Consider the following 20,169-nt stretch of genomic DNA (forward strand, 5'->3'; position numbering starts at 1 on the left):
TTTTTCTAGGAGGAACCTGACAATGTAGAAAGAGGATGCTCGTTAGAGAGATGGAAGAGGTGGGAGCTGGGCTGTTGATCCCACTTGATTTGGGCCTTAGTCAAGGACAGCTCCAAGGAGCTCCAAGGCTTCAGGACCTCAACCTCAGAATAAGCCCCTTGGGGGCTCACACCGTGACTTTCCTGTCTCCCCAAAGTCTCAGATGAGAGGTTGCTTTCTGAAAGGGGAGAGTGAACTGTGCCGGAGGGCGGGTGGTGCGGCCAGGAGGGCAGGGTGAAGCGTGGGGTGGGTCTGGGACAGCTGAAGTTCTGGCAGGTGTCAGCCTGGAGAAGGGGCCCCCTGCAGCCTCCACCTCAATCTGGGCCCCATTAGTCATAATCAACAGAGCTGTGAGGTTTTATAGGGGCAGGGAATCTGAGGGCCTCAAAAGGGAGAGGGTGCCAGTGGGTTGGACAGAGAGAATGGGGAGAGAGTGCTGAGCAGCAGCCTGACTGAATGATGGGGACAGTGATTCAGAAGAGTTGCCCTCACACAGATGGAGCTGGAAGGCATTATGCTGAGCGAAATAAGTCAGAAGGAGAAAGACAAATACTGAATGGTTTCACTTAGAGGCAGAACACAGGAAAACTGAGCAAAGGGTCAGACAAAACTTGCAGGCTGACCATAGATCTGAGGCCTCCAGCAGGGGTGGGGGGAAGAGAGGTGTCAAAAGAGCGCAAGGGACTGTGGTGATGGGTCACATGTGCTGTGGTGGGGGGAGAACCATGGGGACTAGCCCTGAGGGGAGAAATCAAATATTGTACAAAAATGAACAATGACGTAAGAAAACTAAAAAAAAAAAAACACTGAAGTCAGAAGAGCTGCTTTTAAGGGTAGGGAAGCCCAGAGACACATATACACAGAGCCACGGACTTGTGGGCACACAGACATGCCTATCTGTGTACACACACACAGAGAGCCCTTCACTCAGTTGATGGCAGAAACACATGTAGACACACACAGTCACCCAGACACCCATCTAGGCACAAATGCCCGTGCACACTGCACTCTCCCATGTGTACAGAGGCTCACACACACTGGCACATGGATTCTGGGATGGACACATCCAGCATCACATGACAGCTCCATGGACTTAACACACACACACACACACAGTGGCATGTGTGAGCATGAGAACAGAAATAGAGGTACTCACACAAGTACACATGTGCTTACAAACACTGATGCCAGTGTCATATGTGCATGCGCACATACACACACACACACACACACACACACACACACACTGGCATTGCTCCTCCCTACCTCCAACACCATGCCTCCTGTAACAGGAGAGATTAAGACAAGACAGGAGAAGCCTGCCCTCCCCACCCAGCAGGACTCTAGCTAAGTCCCTCCCTATGGGACACCCCCCTCCCCACCAAGCTGTCAGCTTGGAAACTCCCTGAATTTCCCAGGGGGTCAGTCAACCAGAACAGGCTTAGACCTCCCAATCCGTGCCCCCGCCACACACCCTCCTCAGCTCTGGCTGTGCTCCCCCTTCCTCCACGCTCCTCAACCCTCAGTCAAGGAAAGCCTGCTCACCCCCAGGAAGTCCATCCTGATTAACTGCAGACCTGCCCAGCCTTCTTTGACACGGGTTTCTCAGGACTCAGAGCTTCCTGGCGGCTATGCTTCGGTCCAGATCCTCAGCAGATGTTAAGTGTCTTTCATGCCAGTGCAATGGGACTTGGAAGACCTGGAAAGTGGCAGGCTATGGAGAAGACAAGTCCAATTCACATGAGCAGAAGGTGGCCAATCCTGATGTGGGGTACAGGGAGGGGGCCCCTCCTCCATTACACCAGGGCTCCAAAGGGAGGGCCTTTATCCCGGGGTCACCAGAGTATTGCCCCAGACTGGAGCAAGGATTTCCAGCTTCTGCCATTGCTGCTTCTGGCTCAAAACAGCCCAACCCTGGACAAAGCTCGACAGCAGATAGTGAGCCGGTTCTGGCCTTCAAATTCCATGTCCACGGTCTGTTTAACCACCAGCTACAGCCCATCCAGACTAGATCCCAACACAGCTACATGTGCAGGCCCTGAAATTAGGCTGTTGGAGTGTGTGGACCAAACCTCCAGATAGGAGCCCTCTATAAGAAGAGCAGAATCAACACTCAGCAACTGGGATGGAGGATAGATGTGAGGACAAACTCTCTGGGTCTAGGGGAGAAGTTTGAGGGTCTGGTGTGATGAGAGCGAAGAGGATGGTCCTCTCTGGAGGTAGAGAAAGAGGAAAAGGTCCTCACAGATCTCTTTTCAATCCATTGGAATTCCCAAGTTTCTTGCTTCAACTCCTGGGCTAGCTAAAATGAGGAAGTGGCACTTCCCAAAGAAAAGAGGGAGGCAGAGCCCACACCCATTCCCTCAGTAGAGAAAGATTTCGTCTCAGGACAGCAAGAAGTTCATCTCACCCATCGGAAGTCTCATTGTGAGAAGGTGAAAACCACGGCCTCTCTCCTGGGCCCCTGAATTAATTTGCATTTCCTCGATTTTTTTTTTTTTTTTTTTTTTTTTTTTTGGTGGGACCCTCACCTGGAGGCCAGGGAAAGAGCTGGCGCTACAGAGGCAGCCTCACAGCCTCACAGCCCAGCGCTCAACCCCTGAGCCACCAGGGGAGGCCCTGCATTTCCTTGATTTTTAATGAAGTCAGAAATCTCTTCCATTTGTTTATTGGCCATTTGTATTTTTTTTTTTTAATATTTATTTATTTATTTATACAAGCACTGGGTACAGTCAGAAGCGCGGGAGGGTGAGAGAATTCACCAGAGCCAGAGCGGGGAGCAGAGCAGGCAGAAGGACCGAAGTACACTGCTGAGGGGAGCAGCGGGCGGCAGGAGAGGTCTGCGCACCATGCGGGACCCTCCTCCGGAGGCCGGGGAGCAGCCGGGGATTGAACCGGCGCCGCAGAGGCTGAGGGCAGCCTTGCAACCCAGCGCTCAACCGCTGCGCCACCGGGGAGGCCCAAGGCCATTTGTATTTTAATCTATGGATTGCTTATTCTCCTCCTTTGCTTATTTTTCTGTGAAGTTGTCTTTTTCGTTTATTTAGAGGAATTCCTTCTATATGAAAAGAGAGACCCTTTTTCTGTCATTTATGTTGCAACACTTTCTTCCAGGATTTTTTGCCTTTTAACTTTGTTTCCAGTATATTTCACTCTAAGGAAAATTTGAAGTCTATCAGCATATTCCTTTATGGCTTCTGGATTTGATGGCATGCTTAAAAATGCTTCCTTGACTCCATAATTGTAAAAATGTTTCCTGTATTTTCCTATTGGTTTGTTTGGTTTTCATTTTATACCAGATATTTAATCCATATGTAATGTATCCCTTGAAGTAGAATTTAACCTTATTTCTCTTAAGTGGAAAATCCATTACCTCATATCCATTTATTGAATTTTTCATTCTTTTCTGCTGCTTTAAAACACCTCATTATCATACACTCAGTTCTCACAAATACCGAAGCTTACCTTGGATTCAGTGATCTTCCATCAATTTATTTTATAATTTGCATCAAAATCACACTGTTTAAATTACAGAAGCCTTAGTGAACATTTTGAAATCTAGCAGAGCAATTTCCTCCATTAGGATCCTCTTTCAAAAAGTTCTAAGCAGTTCTCAAGTATTTATTCTTCCCCAAGCTGTAAATCAACTTGTCAGAAAAAATTAAACCTGATTTGAATTAGTTTATAAATTAGTTAGAGCAGAATTAATATCTTTGCAACATTATATTGAGCTTTCTAATTCAGGAACAAGATATGCTTTTATATTTATTCAGGTCTTGTCTTATGTCTGTCAATAAAGTTCTATGGTTTTCTTTGTAGGACTTTATACATTTCTTGTGAAGTTTATACTTATCTATTTTGTAATGTTGTTGCTATTGTGAATTTGACCTTTGTGCCTTTATGCTTTCCCAATTGTAATGTAAAATAAGAATATAAGTTGTATAAGAAATGGTTTTTTTATGCTTAACATATAGTAGGCCACTTTACTAAATTCCCTCATTAATTCTAATAGTTTTTCATGTGATTCTCTTAGATTTCCTAAGTAAACTATTACATCATTTGTAATTCTTGATGATTTTTGCCTCTTTCCTTCCCATGTTTATGTCCATTATTTCTTTTTCTTGTCTTATGGCACTAGTTAGGACCTTCGGAATAGTGTTGATTGATAGCAAGGACAGCAGCCTCCAACTTAGAACATTCCTGATTCTCTGTGTCCAGAACATTCATATGGAAATACTTGAGTCTAGAAATAGCAATTAGTCTTGTACAGAAGCAGTTAGCAAACACATTAGAAGGTCCTGACAGCTGCCCTTTCACCCTGAAACTCCTTTGCTTATTAAGCTAAGAGAGCACGGCTTTGACTGCTAGTGTGAGTCCCCGAGAAAGGTGAGTTGATCAGGGTTCCAATTCAAATACCCAAGTGGGAATGCCTGCACATCCCCTTTTCCCACCCAGCACCACTGGTTTTAGTGAAAAAGGCAAACATTTATTGAGTATCTACTATATACCAGAGATTAGACTAGGAATTTTAAACTTAATTTATTAAGTTTATAAATCTATGAATGAATAATAATATGTATTTGTTGCCAGATGCGGATACCGAGGCTTGAGGGGCAGGTTGGAAGGTGAACAGCTAACCATCATTCACAGATCAGTTCATTTCTATCTGAATCAGCACCCTCTTTTTCTGAAATGGATATTCCCTGCCTGGACCAAGAAGTCTCCCAATGTTCTCTTCTACGCTGTGCTGGTGCCAGATGACCACCACCCTCCCCTGCCAAGGTTGGCATTACCTGCCTCTTGGAATGCAACAGAATAAGTCGAGAGAGGCAGGCCCATCCACACATTCAGGCCAGAAGCCAAAATCCAGGGCTGCCTGGGAAACAGATCTACCAGAGCCCCTGGAGCCCTCAGCTCTGGGAAAAGATACAAGTGGGCCTACAAGTCAGGACAAGGGGGCAGGGAGAGAAGGAGAAAATGGCCAGGGACAGGAGACAGGGTAGGGCAAGGAAGATGAAAAAGGAAGCTGTGAGAAGAAGCTGAAAATGGGGCCTGGGGCAGAAGCAGGGAGGGCTGTCAGGGAGTTGGGGGCAAGCTGCAGAACTGGGTCTAGATGGGTGCAGTGGGGGTCAATTCCCAGGCCTCACCAGACATTCCACTCTCCATGTGAACTCTGGGGGCCGGGACCAGGGCCACAGACACGTGAGTTTCTGTTTCTATCCTCCAGACCACACTGAGTGGCTGTGGGATCACAACACAGAACAGGAGCCCCCCAGCTCACCTGCACAGATTCACAGATGCACACACAGGGCAGGACTGCTGCCCTGGAGCACGTGTGCAAAGACGTGCAGGTGCAAGCACACAAAGGACCCGCAAGAGGACACGGGCCTGAACAGTGGGACACAGACCCATACACAGATATGGACGAAGACACGGGAGCAGAAGCATACAATACAGAAGACAAAAATCACACATGGAGATCCATGCCCAGACACAGAGGGAGTCAGGGATACATGCACATGTGGATGCACACACCCACACACACCAGGAGACACCCCGAAAGTGTCATAGGTACTGCGGAAGGACAGATAGATGGACAGGCAGTTCCTAGCAGAGCTATGATTACATCTGGCCCTTGAGGGGTAACGACCACTGCTTGTCAATACTAGACCTCAGAGATTTCTGAGCCCCCACCCAGAGCTGCTCCCCAGAACCCCCTCACCAGTTCCATGAACATACATATGGTGGCCTGGCTCTCCTGACATGTGTGCTTGCCCCAACATGCCTGGGCCCCACCCTTGGGGGCTGATATCCCTATTCCGGGGTACAGGGGGGCCACAGGACAACTCCCTTCTCCGCAGGCCACAGGCTGTGCCCGTTGGCAGAGACAGGGGGCCTGGGCTGGCCCAAGAGTAGGGAGGGGCTGGGGGGGGGGTGCTGGGGCGCGGCTGGGGCGGGCACAGGAGCCAGTACCTGTCAAACAAGAGCCAAGGAGCAAACTAGCTTCTTAGTCACCTTGCTCTTCTCCCCGTTTTGGCAGCAGCCCCTCGGGGCAAGGGGAAGCTGATATCATAATTATTGGCTCACCCAGCAGCTGCCTCCCCTCACCTGATGTCAGCACAGACCCAGGACAGCCGAGCTGACGGACTGACAGACAGACAGAGCTCCTGGCCCCCCAGCCCTGGGCCCCCACGCCGACCTGCTTCACTGAGCAGGTAAGAGGAGACCGGCCCAAGTCAGCCGTGGAGGCCAGCGGAGCTGAGCCAGGGCATGGGGTGGGGGGTTGCCTTTTTAACGGGCCCTGGGAGCGACTGGGAGCATCTGGGTGCTCCCCCATCTTCTCACTGCAGCTCAAGGGAGACTTGGGAAGCAGGGTGAGTTGGCCCAGGAGGACCTTCTCCTCCATGCTCCTCCCTTTCAGTCCTGATCCAGATTGTCTAGCTTCAATCCTTCTTGCTGTAGTGTGGTTTTTCATTCTGCCGTTTGTTGGATTTTGTGTATTTGGCTGTGCATTGAAGTAGGGGTGGCTGACAGCCCTATGCTGGGAGAAAATGAGACCTTGGAAGTGCTAGAATTGGAAAACTAGAGTTGAAAGACCGGGAGGCAGATCCCAAACTTCGTGGCTTTTCAGGGTCGAGGGGTAGAGCCCAGTGCTGGGGGTTGGGTGGTGCCGAGGAGAACTGTCAATCAGGGATTCATCATCTCCGGGACAGCCTGGGCTGGGGTCTAGATGTCTGGGGTCTTGGAATAGGGGCAGGGGTTGCAGGAAGGTGATGGCGCACCTGGTGGAGAAGCAGCAGGTGGCTAACAGGTGCTATGGCCAGAACCCGATGCTGAACTCAAGGTAGAATGCACAGAGGTGTAAGAATACTGCTCTCCAGCAAGACCCCTGATACCAGGCGGCCTGCAGGGCAGCCCGGAATAGGCAGGGAGCTTTTGAACCCTTGAAGCCTAGAACTGGGGGTCTGGGGAGTGAAAGGCCTTAGGGAAATGGCTGCAGCAGCAGGAAGCCCCCTCAGACTCCCCCCGCTCCTTCCCACACCCTACCTGATCAGGTGAGGTTCTGGCATTCCCCATGGAGTCCCCCAGGCCCTCCTTAAATGTCCAAAAATCACAGATTAAAAATAGACTCGAACAAGTAGGCGTGTTTGCCTGCTCTCTGCACCTCCAGGGGTGGGGGTCTGTCGTGTGCTCCGTGAGGTCAGGCACAGGTGGTCGAAGCGAAAGGAGGACGGGGAGTCTGTCCTCTTGGGAAGTCATGGCATGTCATCGCCCCCTCTGCCTCCACGCTGGGCCAGATGGGGCTGCCCTCTCCTCAATTTCCTAATCCTGAAGGCGGAAACTTGATCACTCCCTGACAGTCCTGAAGTCCTTCATGGGATCTGAAGACCCCACTGGCGCAGAGTCCGGTTCTGTCCCATCAGTTTCTCTTCCCCCGCATGAAGCCCAGTCCCTCTGGGAGGATGGGCGGCTGTTATTGCCCTCAGGTCCTGTCCCCATCCGGCCCGACTAGGGCCCTTGTACCATCGTGGTCATTCCTGACCCCCTGCCACATAGGCAGTAGAAGGGCATTCCCGGCTCCTGGGGGCCAGCACCTCCCGGCCTGGCCCTTCTCCCCTGTCGTGGGCCAAGCAGGACCAGAGTCGTGGGGAGGCTCGGGATCTTGGGGAGAGAAGGTGCCGTGGGGAGAGGCACATGTCCCAGCTCCCGGCCTAGCCCCACCCGTGCTGCCTCTGCGAGCTCAGCTCCCGGCTCCAGGGCCTGCCGAGGCACGCTGCCCCCCCCAGGCCCGGCGCCTCATTCACCTCCCAGGGCCAGGAACCTGTTCTCCCGGGAATGCCAGGGAGTTCTCAGAGGACTTTATTTCCCAGGGGCTCAGGGAGCCCCAGAATTCTCTTTATTCTGCTCCTGGGAAGGCAAGAAAAAGAAAAGGGGGTTGGGACCCCTCCGGCTCCCCTTCTTTGACTCATCCACACACTGACCCCCAGATGGCCCCCCCATCAACAGTCTCCTTCAGTCATCGTGGGAAGGGAGAAGGCTGAGGAAAGTGAAAGATCAAGGGGAAAGCCCACCAGTGACCTGTGCCTCCTGGGAAGCCGTCTTGTGCCAGCCCCCTTGGTCTCAGGGAAAGGTTTCCTTTAGCCCCTAAGGAGAGTCCCATCTGGCCTCTGAGAAAGAAATACAGAGCCACTGTATTGGGCTCTCCATCCTTCCCCGTCAGGAAGTCCTTCCCAATGTCTGTCCTCCCTCCTTCCAGCTTGAGTCTTCCAGAACCCAAAGAAGCCCCACCACCTGCACGGTTCAAGCTCATAGCCTGAGGGCTGTTATTAATTCTTGTTGAAATATCCTGGGAGTTTATGCACAGGAAGGGACAGAAAGAAAGCCCCCTGCCCGCTGTCCCTCCATAAGTCTCTCCAGTTCTACATTCTAGTGAGTCACCTGTCCATCTCCCTTCCTGCCCAGTAACAGCGGGGTGCGGAGGACAGAGGTTTCACAGGTGTGGGGTCCCCTCTTCTTTCTGAGTCACAGTCAGTCATCCCTGCTAAGGCCTGCAGGGGGCAGTTCAGCAAGTTGAGATTGGCTTCTGGCGCAGGAGAGCTGGACATCAGACTTCAGAGACTTTTGAGCATTTTATTTTTTTTTATTTTTTTATTTTTTTAAAGATATATTTTTATTTATTTATACAAGCACTGGGTACAGTCAGAAGCGCGGGAGGGTGAGAGAATTCACCAGAGCCAGAGCGGGGAGCAGAGCAGGCAGAAGGACCGAGTACACTGCTGAGGGGAGCAGCGGGCGGCAGGAGAGGTCTGCGCGCCATGTGGGACCCTCCTCCGGTGGCCGGGGAGCAGCCGGGGATCGAACCAGCGCTGCAGAGGCTGCGGGCAGCTTCGCAACCCAGCGCTCAACCGCTGCGCCCCGCCACCAGGGAGGCCCCTTTTGAGCATTTTAAATTGAGGTAGACTGGACTGTTTGTGACCACAGGAGGTGGTTTCCTGAGCGGAGAGGCAGCTATTGATCTGAGATGGGTGTGGTTGGGTTGGAAACATGCCCAGGAGCAGGGGAATGGCAAGATGACCTCGGGGAGAGTGAATCTCAGAAGCATCAGTTCCAGGTCCCTAATCCTGTCAGTCTTTCCAGTTCATCCACTCCCACCCTTGGCCCTTTCTGCCCATCTCCATCCTCAACTCCCACCCTTCCTAACCCCTCTACTCCGTCCCTGTCTCCTTTCACATCCTAACCCTACCCACCTCCAACCCCATCCCACTTCCAACCGCAGCCCATTCCTCTTCCCACCAACTCCCCACCGCCACCCCCAACTTCACTCCCTCTGCTCCCGCTCTGCCTTCCTGCTCAGCCCCACCTCGAGTGTGATCTCTAACCCCATCCTCACATCCCACATGATCCCCACCTTCCTAGGATGGACCTCTCTGTAGTCAGAGATCCCCACTGGGCCCAAAACCCCTCATCAGTGCGTCCTGGTATATCTTCACATTCTCCCAGTGTCCGGAAAAACCCAGAGCCAGGCCACTGGGACAGAACAGATTGGATGGCGTATCCCTGGGGATGCCCCCAGCTTCCTGATTCCAACAGGTCTTCAAGACTTGCTGCTGAGCAAATAGTAAAGATGAGCAGGTGCAGCTCTACAAGGTGACGTCTGATGTCTGGATGGACCTCTCTGCACTGTGACTGGGTGGCAGATGGAAGGGGGAGATGGAGACACCTGTTTAAACCCCATCCCCAGGGACCCCCAGGGAGATGGGGGCAAACTTCCTCAGGGAGCCAGAAGCATAACTGATACAATTAAGCACGGCCAGGCCCAAAGCAGGGAGATGGACCGAGCACTGCTGGGGTGTTTAGGAATGACTGCCCGGCCTGAGCATCCCTGAGTCTCTACCCCGCCTGTGGCTCCTGCTTAGTCAGCTCAGATTAATGGGGCCGGGGAGAGAATTAGCTGAATCGTGATCTCTCAGGAAACTTGAGTCGAGAGCCAGCTGTGAGTCACAGAAAAAAGGGAACCCATACTCTCGTGGCTACTCTGGAAGCTCCAGGGGGTGGGCATCCATCAAGAACCCTGGGAGGCAACAGAACCACCATGACGAAGCCTGACCCACACCCTCCAGCCCATGCTCCCAGGAAGATGGTGGTCAGTCAACTTCAAGTTCTGCTCCCCCAGCCTAAAACTGACAAGCTACAGCCATCCTAGGCACCAACACACACACACACAAACACACACACACACACAAGCCCAGAATGGGGCGTGTCCCTGGAACCGGATTGCCCGGAGACACTTGGAGATCCCACCTACACTTGTAAATTCCATAGCCATGTCCCAGACTATAGCAGCCCATCAGGCTCCAAAGGCATAGGATGTGCTCAACGATCACATACAAACACACACACCCCAGTGTGATCAGAAAACCCAATTATTCAAACTCTGATTTAACAACCCCCCATCCCTCCACAGCACCCCCAGCAGTGTTCACTACCAGAAGTGTCCCCAGGCCCCTTGTGGAGCCCACAGAGCAGGTGGCTTTGGGGAGGAATCTTGACCTCTCTGGGCCTTTCCATGGACCTGAGGTGGGAAGTGTTTTATAAAGCACTTTGGAATGAGTGTCAAGCCCTGGAGGATCTGGCAGGTCCAAGGTGGACACCGGAGCCCAGGAGGTGGGTGGATTCAGGGAAACATTCCAACAACCTGCCGCTCTCCACATCTCCTCAGTGGGCAAGGGAATGACTAGGCACTCAGAGCCGACTTCACCCAGCCAAGGGGCCTGGAGGAAGGGCTGGTGGGCAGGCACCTGCCTAGCAGGGAACAATCCTTTTCACTGGTGGTGTCTCAGTTTCCCCATCCATCAAACACAGGGGTTCTTGCATAGAAGAGCCTCCCAGGCCTCTTCTCACTCAGTAAGTCCAAGAAGCTACCTTAGTGTCTGCCTCCTGTGTGTGTGTGTGTGTGTGTGTGTTCACGTGCGCACGCATGCGGTCATGAGCACTTTGGCATGGGGGAAGGGCTACACCAATATTATGTGTCTTGTAGTAGATCTGTGTTATTAGCAGTGCTTGCAGAGTTCATATCCCTAATAATAGATTGGTAATAATGAGCAGTCCCCTTGATAATGATATGTACAGAGCTTGAACGGCCCCCGGCTCAAGGGCTGGTGGGATCCTAAGCCATCTAGTGCCCCCACTAAGGTGGGCAGGGGCCCACCAGCTGGATGTGAGCACTCTAGACTGTCCCTATGGGGAGCGCCCTGGGAAGAAGAGAGCACAGCCCCACCCCACTCCTGAAATCCTGTGGGCCCGGGGCCCCAGGGGGAGCGGCAAGGGGGCCAGACAAAAAGGTATTGGCTTCTTCAGAGCATTATAACATCCCAGTTCTCATCCAGTCCCCAGGACAGTCAGGTAAACTGTGTAGGACAAAGATGAAGATCCTATTTTATTTTTTTAAAGATTTGTTTTATTTATTTATGCATATAAGAGCTGAGGTGCAGGCCAGAGGTACAGGGAGTGAGAGGAGTCACTAGAGACAGAGTGGGGAACAGAACAGGCAGAGCTATTGAAATACACTGCTGAGGGGAGCAGCAGGAGAGACAGGAGAGGTCTGCTGAGCCATGTGGGTCACCTCCCTGGCCAGGGATTGAACTCATGGTGCAGTGGCTGCTGATAGCTTCAAAGTGCTGAAACTTAACCCCTTGTGCCACCAGAGAGCTCAGGACCCCATTTTATAAAGGAGAAAATGAGACTTATTCCCATGACTAGCCCACACTGATGGCTGAGCTGAGAGAACCATTCTGGGGTCCTTGGTCAGAAGCAGTCCCTGTGAAGGGTCTGATTTATGGGGCAGCTGGGGGCTTCTGAGATGACAAATACCAGGTTGAGGGGAGGTGAAACAAGGCCCCAGTCAGACCTGTTGTCCTCACGGCTCAAATCTTCAGCTGCAAATCACCACTATAGCTAATCAACTTGGTGACCAGTTACCAGGCCACCCACAGGAGGCATGCGGGTTGGGGGTATCACCAGGCTCAGCCCTGAGTGACTTCATTATGGAGGTGGGACTTCTTCCTGGACCACAGGACTGCAAAGATAATAGGTAGTCAGAGGGAACTTTTCCCACCCCCCACCTGCATCCATTCCTTCACCCCATGTTAGTCAGTGTGGCAAGAGGAAGCCTTTGTGAAGAATGAAGGCAGTTTTTCATAATCTGTGAAAAAAATCTTCCTGTTCCTTCAGTCACTCCCTGTCTCATCATCCACCCTTTGGTCACTTGCTCAGCTGGGTAGACTGAGAATTAGAAGGAACTTTCTTCCCTGGAAATCAAACCTCTGCTTTCTGCACTGCCACTGGGAGATTCAGTAGACAAGAAGCCCCACCTTCCAGTCATGCCTTTAAAAAAAATTCCTCAGAAAGAGGGTGGAGGCCACCTTCTCCCTAAGCTGCCCATCTATGGGTTCATGTTCTTGGAATTGAGAATTTTCTTCCTCCTCCTTCTATTAATGGAGGACGAGATGATCTTGCTTCTTGGAACAAGATCTAGAGGTGGGCTCACAGCTTCAGATTCTGCACTCCCGAGTAGGCAGGAGGGAGGAAAAGGCAAACTACCAATGCACCCAAAAGTAAAGGCATAATGTGCCTCCCTGTAGCCTAGGGGTTAAGTCTCAGCACTATCACTGCTGTGGCCTGAGTTTAATCCCTGACAAGGAAGCTATCCACATGGCGCAGCAGACCTCTCCTATCTCGCCTGCTGTTCTCCTCAGCAGTGTATTTCAGTAGATCTGCCTGTTCTGCTCCCCACTCTGTCTCTGGTGAATCCTCTCACCCCCCGCACCTCTGGCCTGTACCCCAATTTTTCTACACAAAGTAAATAAAATTAAAAAAAAAAAAAAGTAAAAACAAAATATCCCAGAGAGGCATGGTCATTCAGGTAGGATGGCTCTGGAAAACACAGTAGAGCCAAGCTGTCTGATGCCTTAGCTGTAGCAGAGGAGGGAAGGGGTCCTGACAGGTGTGCTTCAAAAAGGATGGCTGGGAGCTTCGGAGGTAGCGTTTCTTGTTTCTTTGAAAGCAAGCATCCCTTCCTTCCCACCTACCAAGTGTCCACAGACAGGTCAAAGACATCCATCCATCTGTCCCCTGTCCATTCATCCATCTATTTGTCCATCTGTCCAGCTTTCCATTCAGTCTTTTTTCCATCCATCAAATTGCCCATCCACTGATCTGTCTATTCCATTCATCTATCCACTCATCTACTCATCTACCCATTCATCACCCATTTATTCCTCCATCCAATGAGGTCAGGCCCCAGTCAGTCTCCCCAGGGCTGCTGGGAAGGACCTGTGGTCCTGTGGCATTTATGGGGCATGTGACCTGCCTGCCTAGCCTGGGGAGTCAGCCCCGCCTCAGCCCTCAGGCAGGGGGCCGGTCCAGGCATGTGGGAGTATTTATACCGCCATGGAGGTTCCTGGGGTATTGATGGACTGAATGACTCCCCGAAGCCGTGATGGTGGCCATGGCCCAGAGTCTACTGTGAGTGCTTGGATTAATCTCCTTTGGGACCAGGGCTGGGTGTCAGGGGGCTAGGAAAGACCTAGAGAAATGGGAAGCTGCTTAGAGGTGGCCAGGGATGGTAGAAAGGAAGGGGTACTGTGCAAAGGGGAATAAGATTGCTGGCACCCCTCAGAGGGCCCTCTCTCTCAACAGCTGAAAGGACAGCAAGAGGACTAAGGTGATAGAAGAGATTAGGGTGAGAAATCTGGAAGACTTTCCAGGTGAGCCCCAGGCATGGAAAGTGGCTCAAGTGCATTTTCAGGATGGGCATACTGAGTGGTGCTGTAGGACTAGCCTGATCCTAGAGGCAGGGGAATGGCTAATGTGGCTTTGGGAGAGCATGGATTTGGGGGATGGGAATGACTCAGCTGCAGGTGTCAGTAGCTCATTTTTTTTTAAATAGATCTCGAGGAAAGCATCCCATAGGGGACATGGGTGCCCTTCATCCTTTGTTCTTCTTCTGCACTCCACCCCCTGTCCTTTTCATCTCTAGCTGTTTCTCAAGGCGCTTTAGTCAGATCTCAAAGCAGGGGAAGCTGACCCACTTCCTAGGCAAACCAAGGCAGAGTCAAGAGCCAGAACAGCAAGAATTTTGGCCTTAGAATCCGTAATCTTGATGGGAGGAGAGGAACTAGAAACCCCCTCCTTCTTGGCAACTTAGCACTCCCAGTATTCTGGAGTGGCCCCCAGTCCCTTCCCTGCCACCCCTCAAAGGTAATTATGGAGTTGCTCCAGGCAACCCCTCCCAGCAGCCCGGAGGGTGGAGCCCCGGGTGGGGCCAAAGGCACAGCCCCACCCCTCATAAAACATGCTGCCGCAGCCAGCAACAGAAACCATTAAGGTGGAACTGCACCGGCTCCACCTGGCTCATAAAGGGCAGGTAGGAGGCAGCCCAGGTGGGTGGGAACGTGGAGAGAGCCCAGTGAGGGCCCTCGTGTCTTCTGTGACTCAGCTGCCCACAGGGACAGACCCTGCCAAGGAAACCTCCAACCTTGCCCCCCGCCCGCCACTCTGGCTTCTAGATGTGAGCAAGAAAGCTGAGGTGTCCTGAGGTGGGGCCGTGTAGTATAGTGGTTAGGCATGCTGGCTTTGAAGCCTGTGTCTGAATCCCGGGGAGCATAATTTACTAGCTGAGTGAACTTGGCCAAGTCAGGTTACCCTCTCTGAGCCTCAGTTTCCTCATTTATAAAGTAGGAATGGTAATACACACCTTCCTTCTGGGCTGCAATAACTCACCCAGCTTTTCCTGGTCCCCTTGAGGATTTCCTCAGGGAGGTCCCTGCTGAAGGCAGAGCAGAGGTGAGGCCCTGCTGGCAGCTCCGTGGACCATACACAGCACCACGGGATTAACTATAGCATCTCTAGATGCAAATGGTCCCAGCGCCAAATTTTACTTCTCCTTTTTTGTTTTTTTTTTTAAAGATTTATTTATTCATACAAGAGCTGGGGTACAGGCCAGAGGCGCGGGAGGGTGAAAGGATTCACCAGAGACAGAGTGGGGAGCAGAACAGGCAGATGGACCAAAAGCACTGCTGAGGAAAGCCGCAGGCAAGACAGGGGAGGTCGGCCGCACCATGTGGGAATCTCCCTGGCCGGCCAGGCATCAAACCCATGCTACAGAGGCTGCAGACAGCTTCACAGCACTCTGCTCAACCCACTGCGCCACAGGGGAGGCCCCTCATTTTACTTCTAAGGGAACTAAGAACTAAACAGCAGAAGCAACTTGACCAAGGTCACAGAGCCAGCAAACAGGTTATTCTCTAGCTCCCACCTGCAAATGACCACTTCTGCCTGAGTCCTGGGGAACCAGGAAAAGTTTCTCTGAGAGGTGGGGAATTGTGGTGGGTACAGGAGGCACAGGCCTGGCTGTGAGAAGGGCACAGGGCAGGGATTTGATGGTTGTTGATCCTGTTGTCAAGCTTTCTGGGGAATTGCACGCTCCCCACTCAGATTAGTCATTTCTTTTCCTCTCTCTGACTCCAGAAAGGTCAAGTTTACTTCTTCCATCCCACCTCTACCCTCCACTCTCCAAGGATCATGGAAGGAGATAACAGGGGGAGACAGGATGCCTAGATACTCAGCTAATGTTTTGCAGTGTTTGTCCCTCTGGAGTGTGTGTTTGGGATGCAGTGGAGCTCTGACAGGCTTGAGAATCAGAAGCTGTGGTTTTCAACTTTAGCTGTGGGCCCTGGGCATGACACTTCCTGTCTCTGGGCCTCAATATTCTCCCCTGAAAAATGGGGTTAATGACCTACTCTCCTGCCAGCAGTATGCTGATCAATATTCACCAGCCCTAAAAAAAAAAAATGTTCTGATTTGCCGTTTACCCATGGATTTGCTCACTTCCATGGGTAAAACCCTACCACCATGGCCCTTGGGACTGCTTTCACTGAACACGAAGCTGGGAAGAGGAGGGCACGCTTGGCTCTCACAAGCCCTTAACAGCTGATTCCTCACACCACTGTCTGCTCCCTTCCGAAACAAAGGGAGGAAGAAATGAGGTGGAAGACATGAACTCTGTGAACTGCCGCGTGTTGTACAGGGTGCCCAGGACGATGATCTTTACAGTTGCAGGACCCCAGGGCACAATCCGCCATTGAGAGCCCTGGCCTGGCTCCAACCCAGGAAGGGGGCAGCCCAAACTAAGTGGCAGGGTCACAAGAGCCCTCAGGGGGAAGCTCCCAAGAAAGGGCCTCCTGCTTTCGGGTCGCTGATATTAGCACCCACATATCCGTGTTTCCTGAAACTGAGGCAGGTAGGATAAAGTTTAGCCATCAATGACAGATTCCTTCCGAAAGCAGATGTCAGCCCCAGGACACTAGACATTTCAGAGAGGTCTCCTGAGGGATCTGACCTAACAGCCACCCCTTCTTCCTACCCTAGTCCCTAGGACTTTCTGCCTCAGGGGAATGCCTGGAATGATCTCTAAGGCTATAGTCAGGAGGAAGAAAGTTAAATCTGCCAGTGGTGGATGATGTCAGGGAACTGGAGGTGGGAGGCAGGAAAGATGAGCTCCCTCTGCTCTCTCTGCCCCCACCCCCAGAGTTCATGCTTTAAATTAACTCTGTCCCACTGCTAATTATTAATAATAGCTATCATTTATTGAGCATGTACTATGCATTAAGCTATTTACAAGCAATATTTCATCTAATCCCCCAGAGAGGTACGTATCATTAGCCCTTTTTTACAGATGAGGAAACTGAGGTCTAGGAAGGAAGTTAAGCAACCTGCCCAACCGAAGCCCCACAGTTACTGGGATCCAAACCCAGTTCTGACTCTAGAGCTTCTGAACTAGATAATCCAACTTCAGGAGTTCTGCCAGCCATTCCAGGGAGAGGTCACATCCCAAGGCAGCCATCCCTCATCCCACAGTAAATCCTTCCCTGTGCTGGACAGGAGTCTCTCATATACGCCAACCAGAGCCCCTCAGCCCAACCCTGAAAGCAGGAGGTCCCTTTGACATGCATTTGATGGTGCACCCCCTCTTTCTGGGGCTGTGTGGTCTTAGACAAGACACTTAACCTCTTCTCTGAGGCCTCCTTTCCTCATTCACAGAATAGAGCTTCAGCTAAGGCAACCAAGGGGGTGCCATAGTGACCGACAGGAGTCATCACTTACAAAAGTTACCCAGCAGAACCCCTGCATCGAGGACCATTCAGGGTCCTCGTACAAATCAAGGGGCAGGGTTCTGAGCTACATAGCCTCCCTAGTGATGGCTTTCTAATCCTGTCCTTGGGGACTTGGAGGCGGTAGACTAGTAGGTTGGCCAAGCCAGGGAATGAAAGTTCAGGCCTTCAGTTAAGGCCTCGGATATGCAGGAACTCAACCAGGGCAATTGATAACGTCATGGGGAAATAGGATGGGGATAAGGCAGTTGGTGATGGGGTCCATCTGGGAAGGCCAGGCCCTCAGGAGGCAGCATATACACTTGAGGCTTTCTCATGTTTATGTCTCAGAGGAGTAGGGCTGGTTACCAAGCCCCTCAAGGCTAGCTGAGTGACAGCCAAGTAGACAGGACAGAAAGAGCAAGGGTAGCTGCCATTCTCCCCAAGTCTGCCAGGCCTGAAGCAGCAAGACCAGTAGGAAAACAAGAGTTTGGGATCAGAGGCCACTGGCACTTTTGGCCAAGGCCAGCTGTGTGACATGTGTCCTTGAGCATTTTCTATGTGCTGGGCATCTTATACACCTCCTCTTACTTCATCGTCATGACGCCCCAGTGAGGTGCATGAACAAGGTCTAATGTAGAGAATAACAGAGTTTGTCCAAAGTCACATAGCCAGGAATTGGCAACACTGGAACTCAGACTCAGGTGGGCCCCAATCTGAAGCTCAAACTCTTCACTCTGTTTTCAGAGAGGTGAGAGGCTAGCCCAAGCCCCCTAGATGTTACAAAGTCTGAGACATGGGGGAGGGTCTTTGCGCTGGTTTTGCCCCTGGAGGTGCTGAAGAACGCCTCGGGAAAGCAGCTCTGGGCCAGGGCCAGCCGTGGCAGGCAGGCCCGAGCTGTCCAGGAGCTGTCCAGGGAGCAGGAGCCAGGTCGGGCGGTCATGCGGAGCCAGAGATGGGCTGCCCTGCGCCTTGGGCCCCATGCCTGCTCCACCGTGGTGTCCAGTTTCGGCCAGCTCGGCGCTTCCTTGGTCACGCCACATTTAGCATTGCCGAGTGAGCAGGCGCCGGGATATGAGACTCTTGAAGGGGTGGGAGGCCCCATTTAGACCCCAGCTACCAGCCTCCTCCCCTACTGATCTCCTTGGAGACTTTGGATGGATTCTCTCCCTTCCTTGCCCCCATGGCCCTTCCCTCCCTTCCTCGCCCCCATGGCCCTCGTTGTCAAATGAAGGAAACAGTTTATTTAGTAAAGTTGAGTGAGCCCTGGGCTGGGTGCCAGGGGACCCCCAAGACCATCCCTCCATCCAGAGCTGAATATAGCCTGCGAAATGCGGTTATCCTGCTCTGCTTGTGGTAGTGTTGGGTTGGAGGAGTAAGTATAAGTCTCAAGCTTTTGTTACCTGCTCACGCCATCCCCCAGCTCACCCCAGCCCCATTCTGGCCCCCACCAAATCAAGCAGCTATAGGAGTGCCACATCCAGAGTTAGGCAGATGTGGGTTCAAATCCTGACTCTGTGAAGGATTAACTATGTGACCTGGGCAAGTCACATAATCCCTCTGCACATCGGTTTCTTCAGCTGGAAAGTGGGGTTGATAATGTACCTTCCTCACAGGTTTGAGTAACCAATGGGAAAATTCTCTGAATCGCTTACAGAATGACCATCCCAGAGTAGGTCCTCAGCAAATGATAGTGTCGCTCGGGGTCTACATGGGCAAAGAAAAGTAAGTGCTCTTCGCAAATGATAGAGAAGGAAGGCAGAGAATTTAGGATAATAATAGTAAGAGCCAGTCTAATAATAATATCCATAATGAAAACTGACATTTATTGAGCACTTACTACGTGCAAAGCATGATTGCTAAATGCTCGGTGTGCAGGATTTCATTTACTACAGCACCCTGCTGAGGTAGGTCTTGTCCCTGTTTTGTAGGTGATGGTGCTAAAGCTCAGAGAGCTTTATTAGCACATTAGCAAGGAAAGGCCAAGTTTGGCTTTGGCTGAGTCCTCTTACCCCTTGGCTGTAGTGGAGAAGAGTTCTTTTCTAATTCTAGAGGTATTCTAATTATATAGAAGGTCTAAGCAGAAAAAGCCTTTGTTTATCATCTAGTACAACCCCCGACCTCTTTCTCCCACCAGTTTTATGAGGAATAATTGACATGCACTACTGTTTAAAGTGTAGCGCATGGTGGTTTGATTTGCATATATTGTGAAATGTTGTCCAAGGTAGGTTCAGCTAACCTCCATCTTCCCATATAGATGCAAAAGAAAGAAGAAAAGATGTGATGAGAACTCTTAGGATTTACACTCTTAATGACTTTTCTCTACCTCATAGTAGTGTCAGCTGTGGTCATGGTGTGGTACATTGCTAGCACCTTTTATCTTGTAACTGGAAGTTTATACCTTTTGTCTGCCTGCCTCCCATCCCCCTACACCACCCCCTTCCCCCATTTTCTACCTCTGGAAATCACAAATCTGGTCTCTTTTTCTCCAGTTGAATTTTAGGTTTTTGTTTGTCTGTTTGAAATTCCACCTATCAGTGAGATCATGCAATACTTTTCTTTTTCTGTCTGACTTATTTCACTTAGCATAATGCCTTCAGGGTTGCATTGTTGCAAATGGTAGGATTGCCTTATTTTTAATGACTGAATGGTCAAGTTTTTCCAGTGGTGAGACTAAAGCGCAACAAAGGGGCCGGGGGCCTACACAAAGTCACAGGTACTAGATGGAATTTGGAGGACGTAGGAGGAAACAGTGCTTACCAGACATTCCAGAATGGGCCAGCAGCGGCATCCCCAGTACCCCGCCAGGCTCATGGGACCACCAGGCCACCAGCAGCACACTATGGTCCTGCCAGCCAGGCTAAGGCCCTCAGGGTCCCACCTCTACTGAGGACAGGGTCACCTGAGGGCCACTTCCACCCTAGGCCTGGGCCTGCCCTCCTGTCCAGCTCCCCCTTCTCTCAGGACCACCTGCTTGCTC

The 20,169-nt window shown here is 51.5% G+C and overlaps 1 protein-coding gene across 1 annotated transcript in view; it reads left to right on the forward strand.

Moving 5' to 3' along the window:
• Positions 1 to 6,069: 6,069 nt before the first annotated feature.
• The window catches only part of FOXN1 (forkhead box N1), a 28,362-nt gene continuing 14,262 nt past the window's right edge, over positions 6,070 to 20,169 (forward strand). Inside the window, exon 1 of the mRNA XM_037493377.1 lies at positions 6,070 to 6,254. The gene's annotated coding sequence lies outside the window, so the exon portion shown is untranslated. The remainder of the gene's footprint in view (positions 6,255 to 20,169) is intronic.

Source organism: Talpa occidentalis, unplaced genomic scaffold (genome assembly GCF_014898055.3).
Source record: "Talpa occidentalis isolate TD23 unplaced genomic scaffold, MPIMG_talOcc4v2.1 talOcc4.7, whole genome shotgun sequence".
Classification (NCBI taxonomy): domain Eukaryota; kingdom Metazoa; phylum Chordata; class Mammalia; order Eulipotyphla; family Talpidae; genus Talpa; species Talpa occidentalis.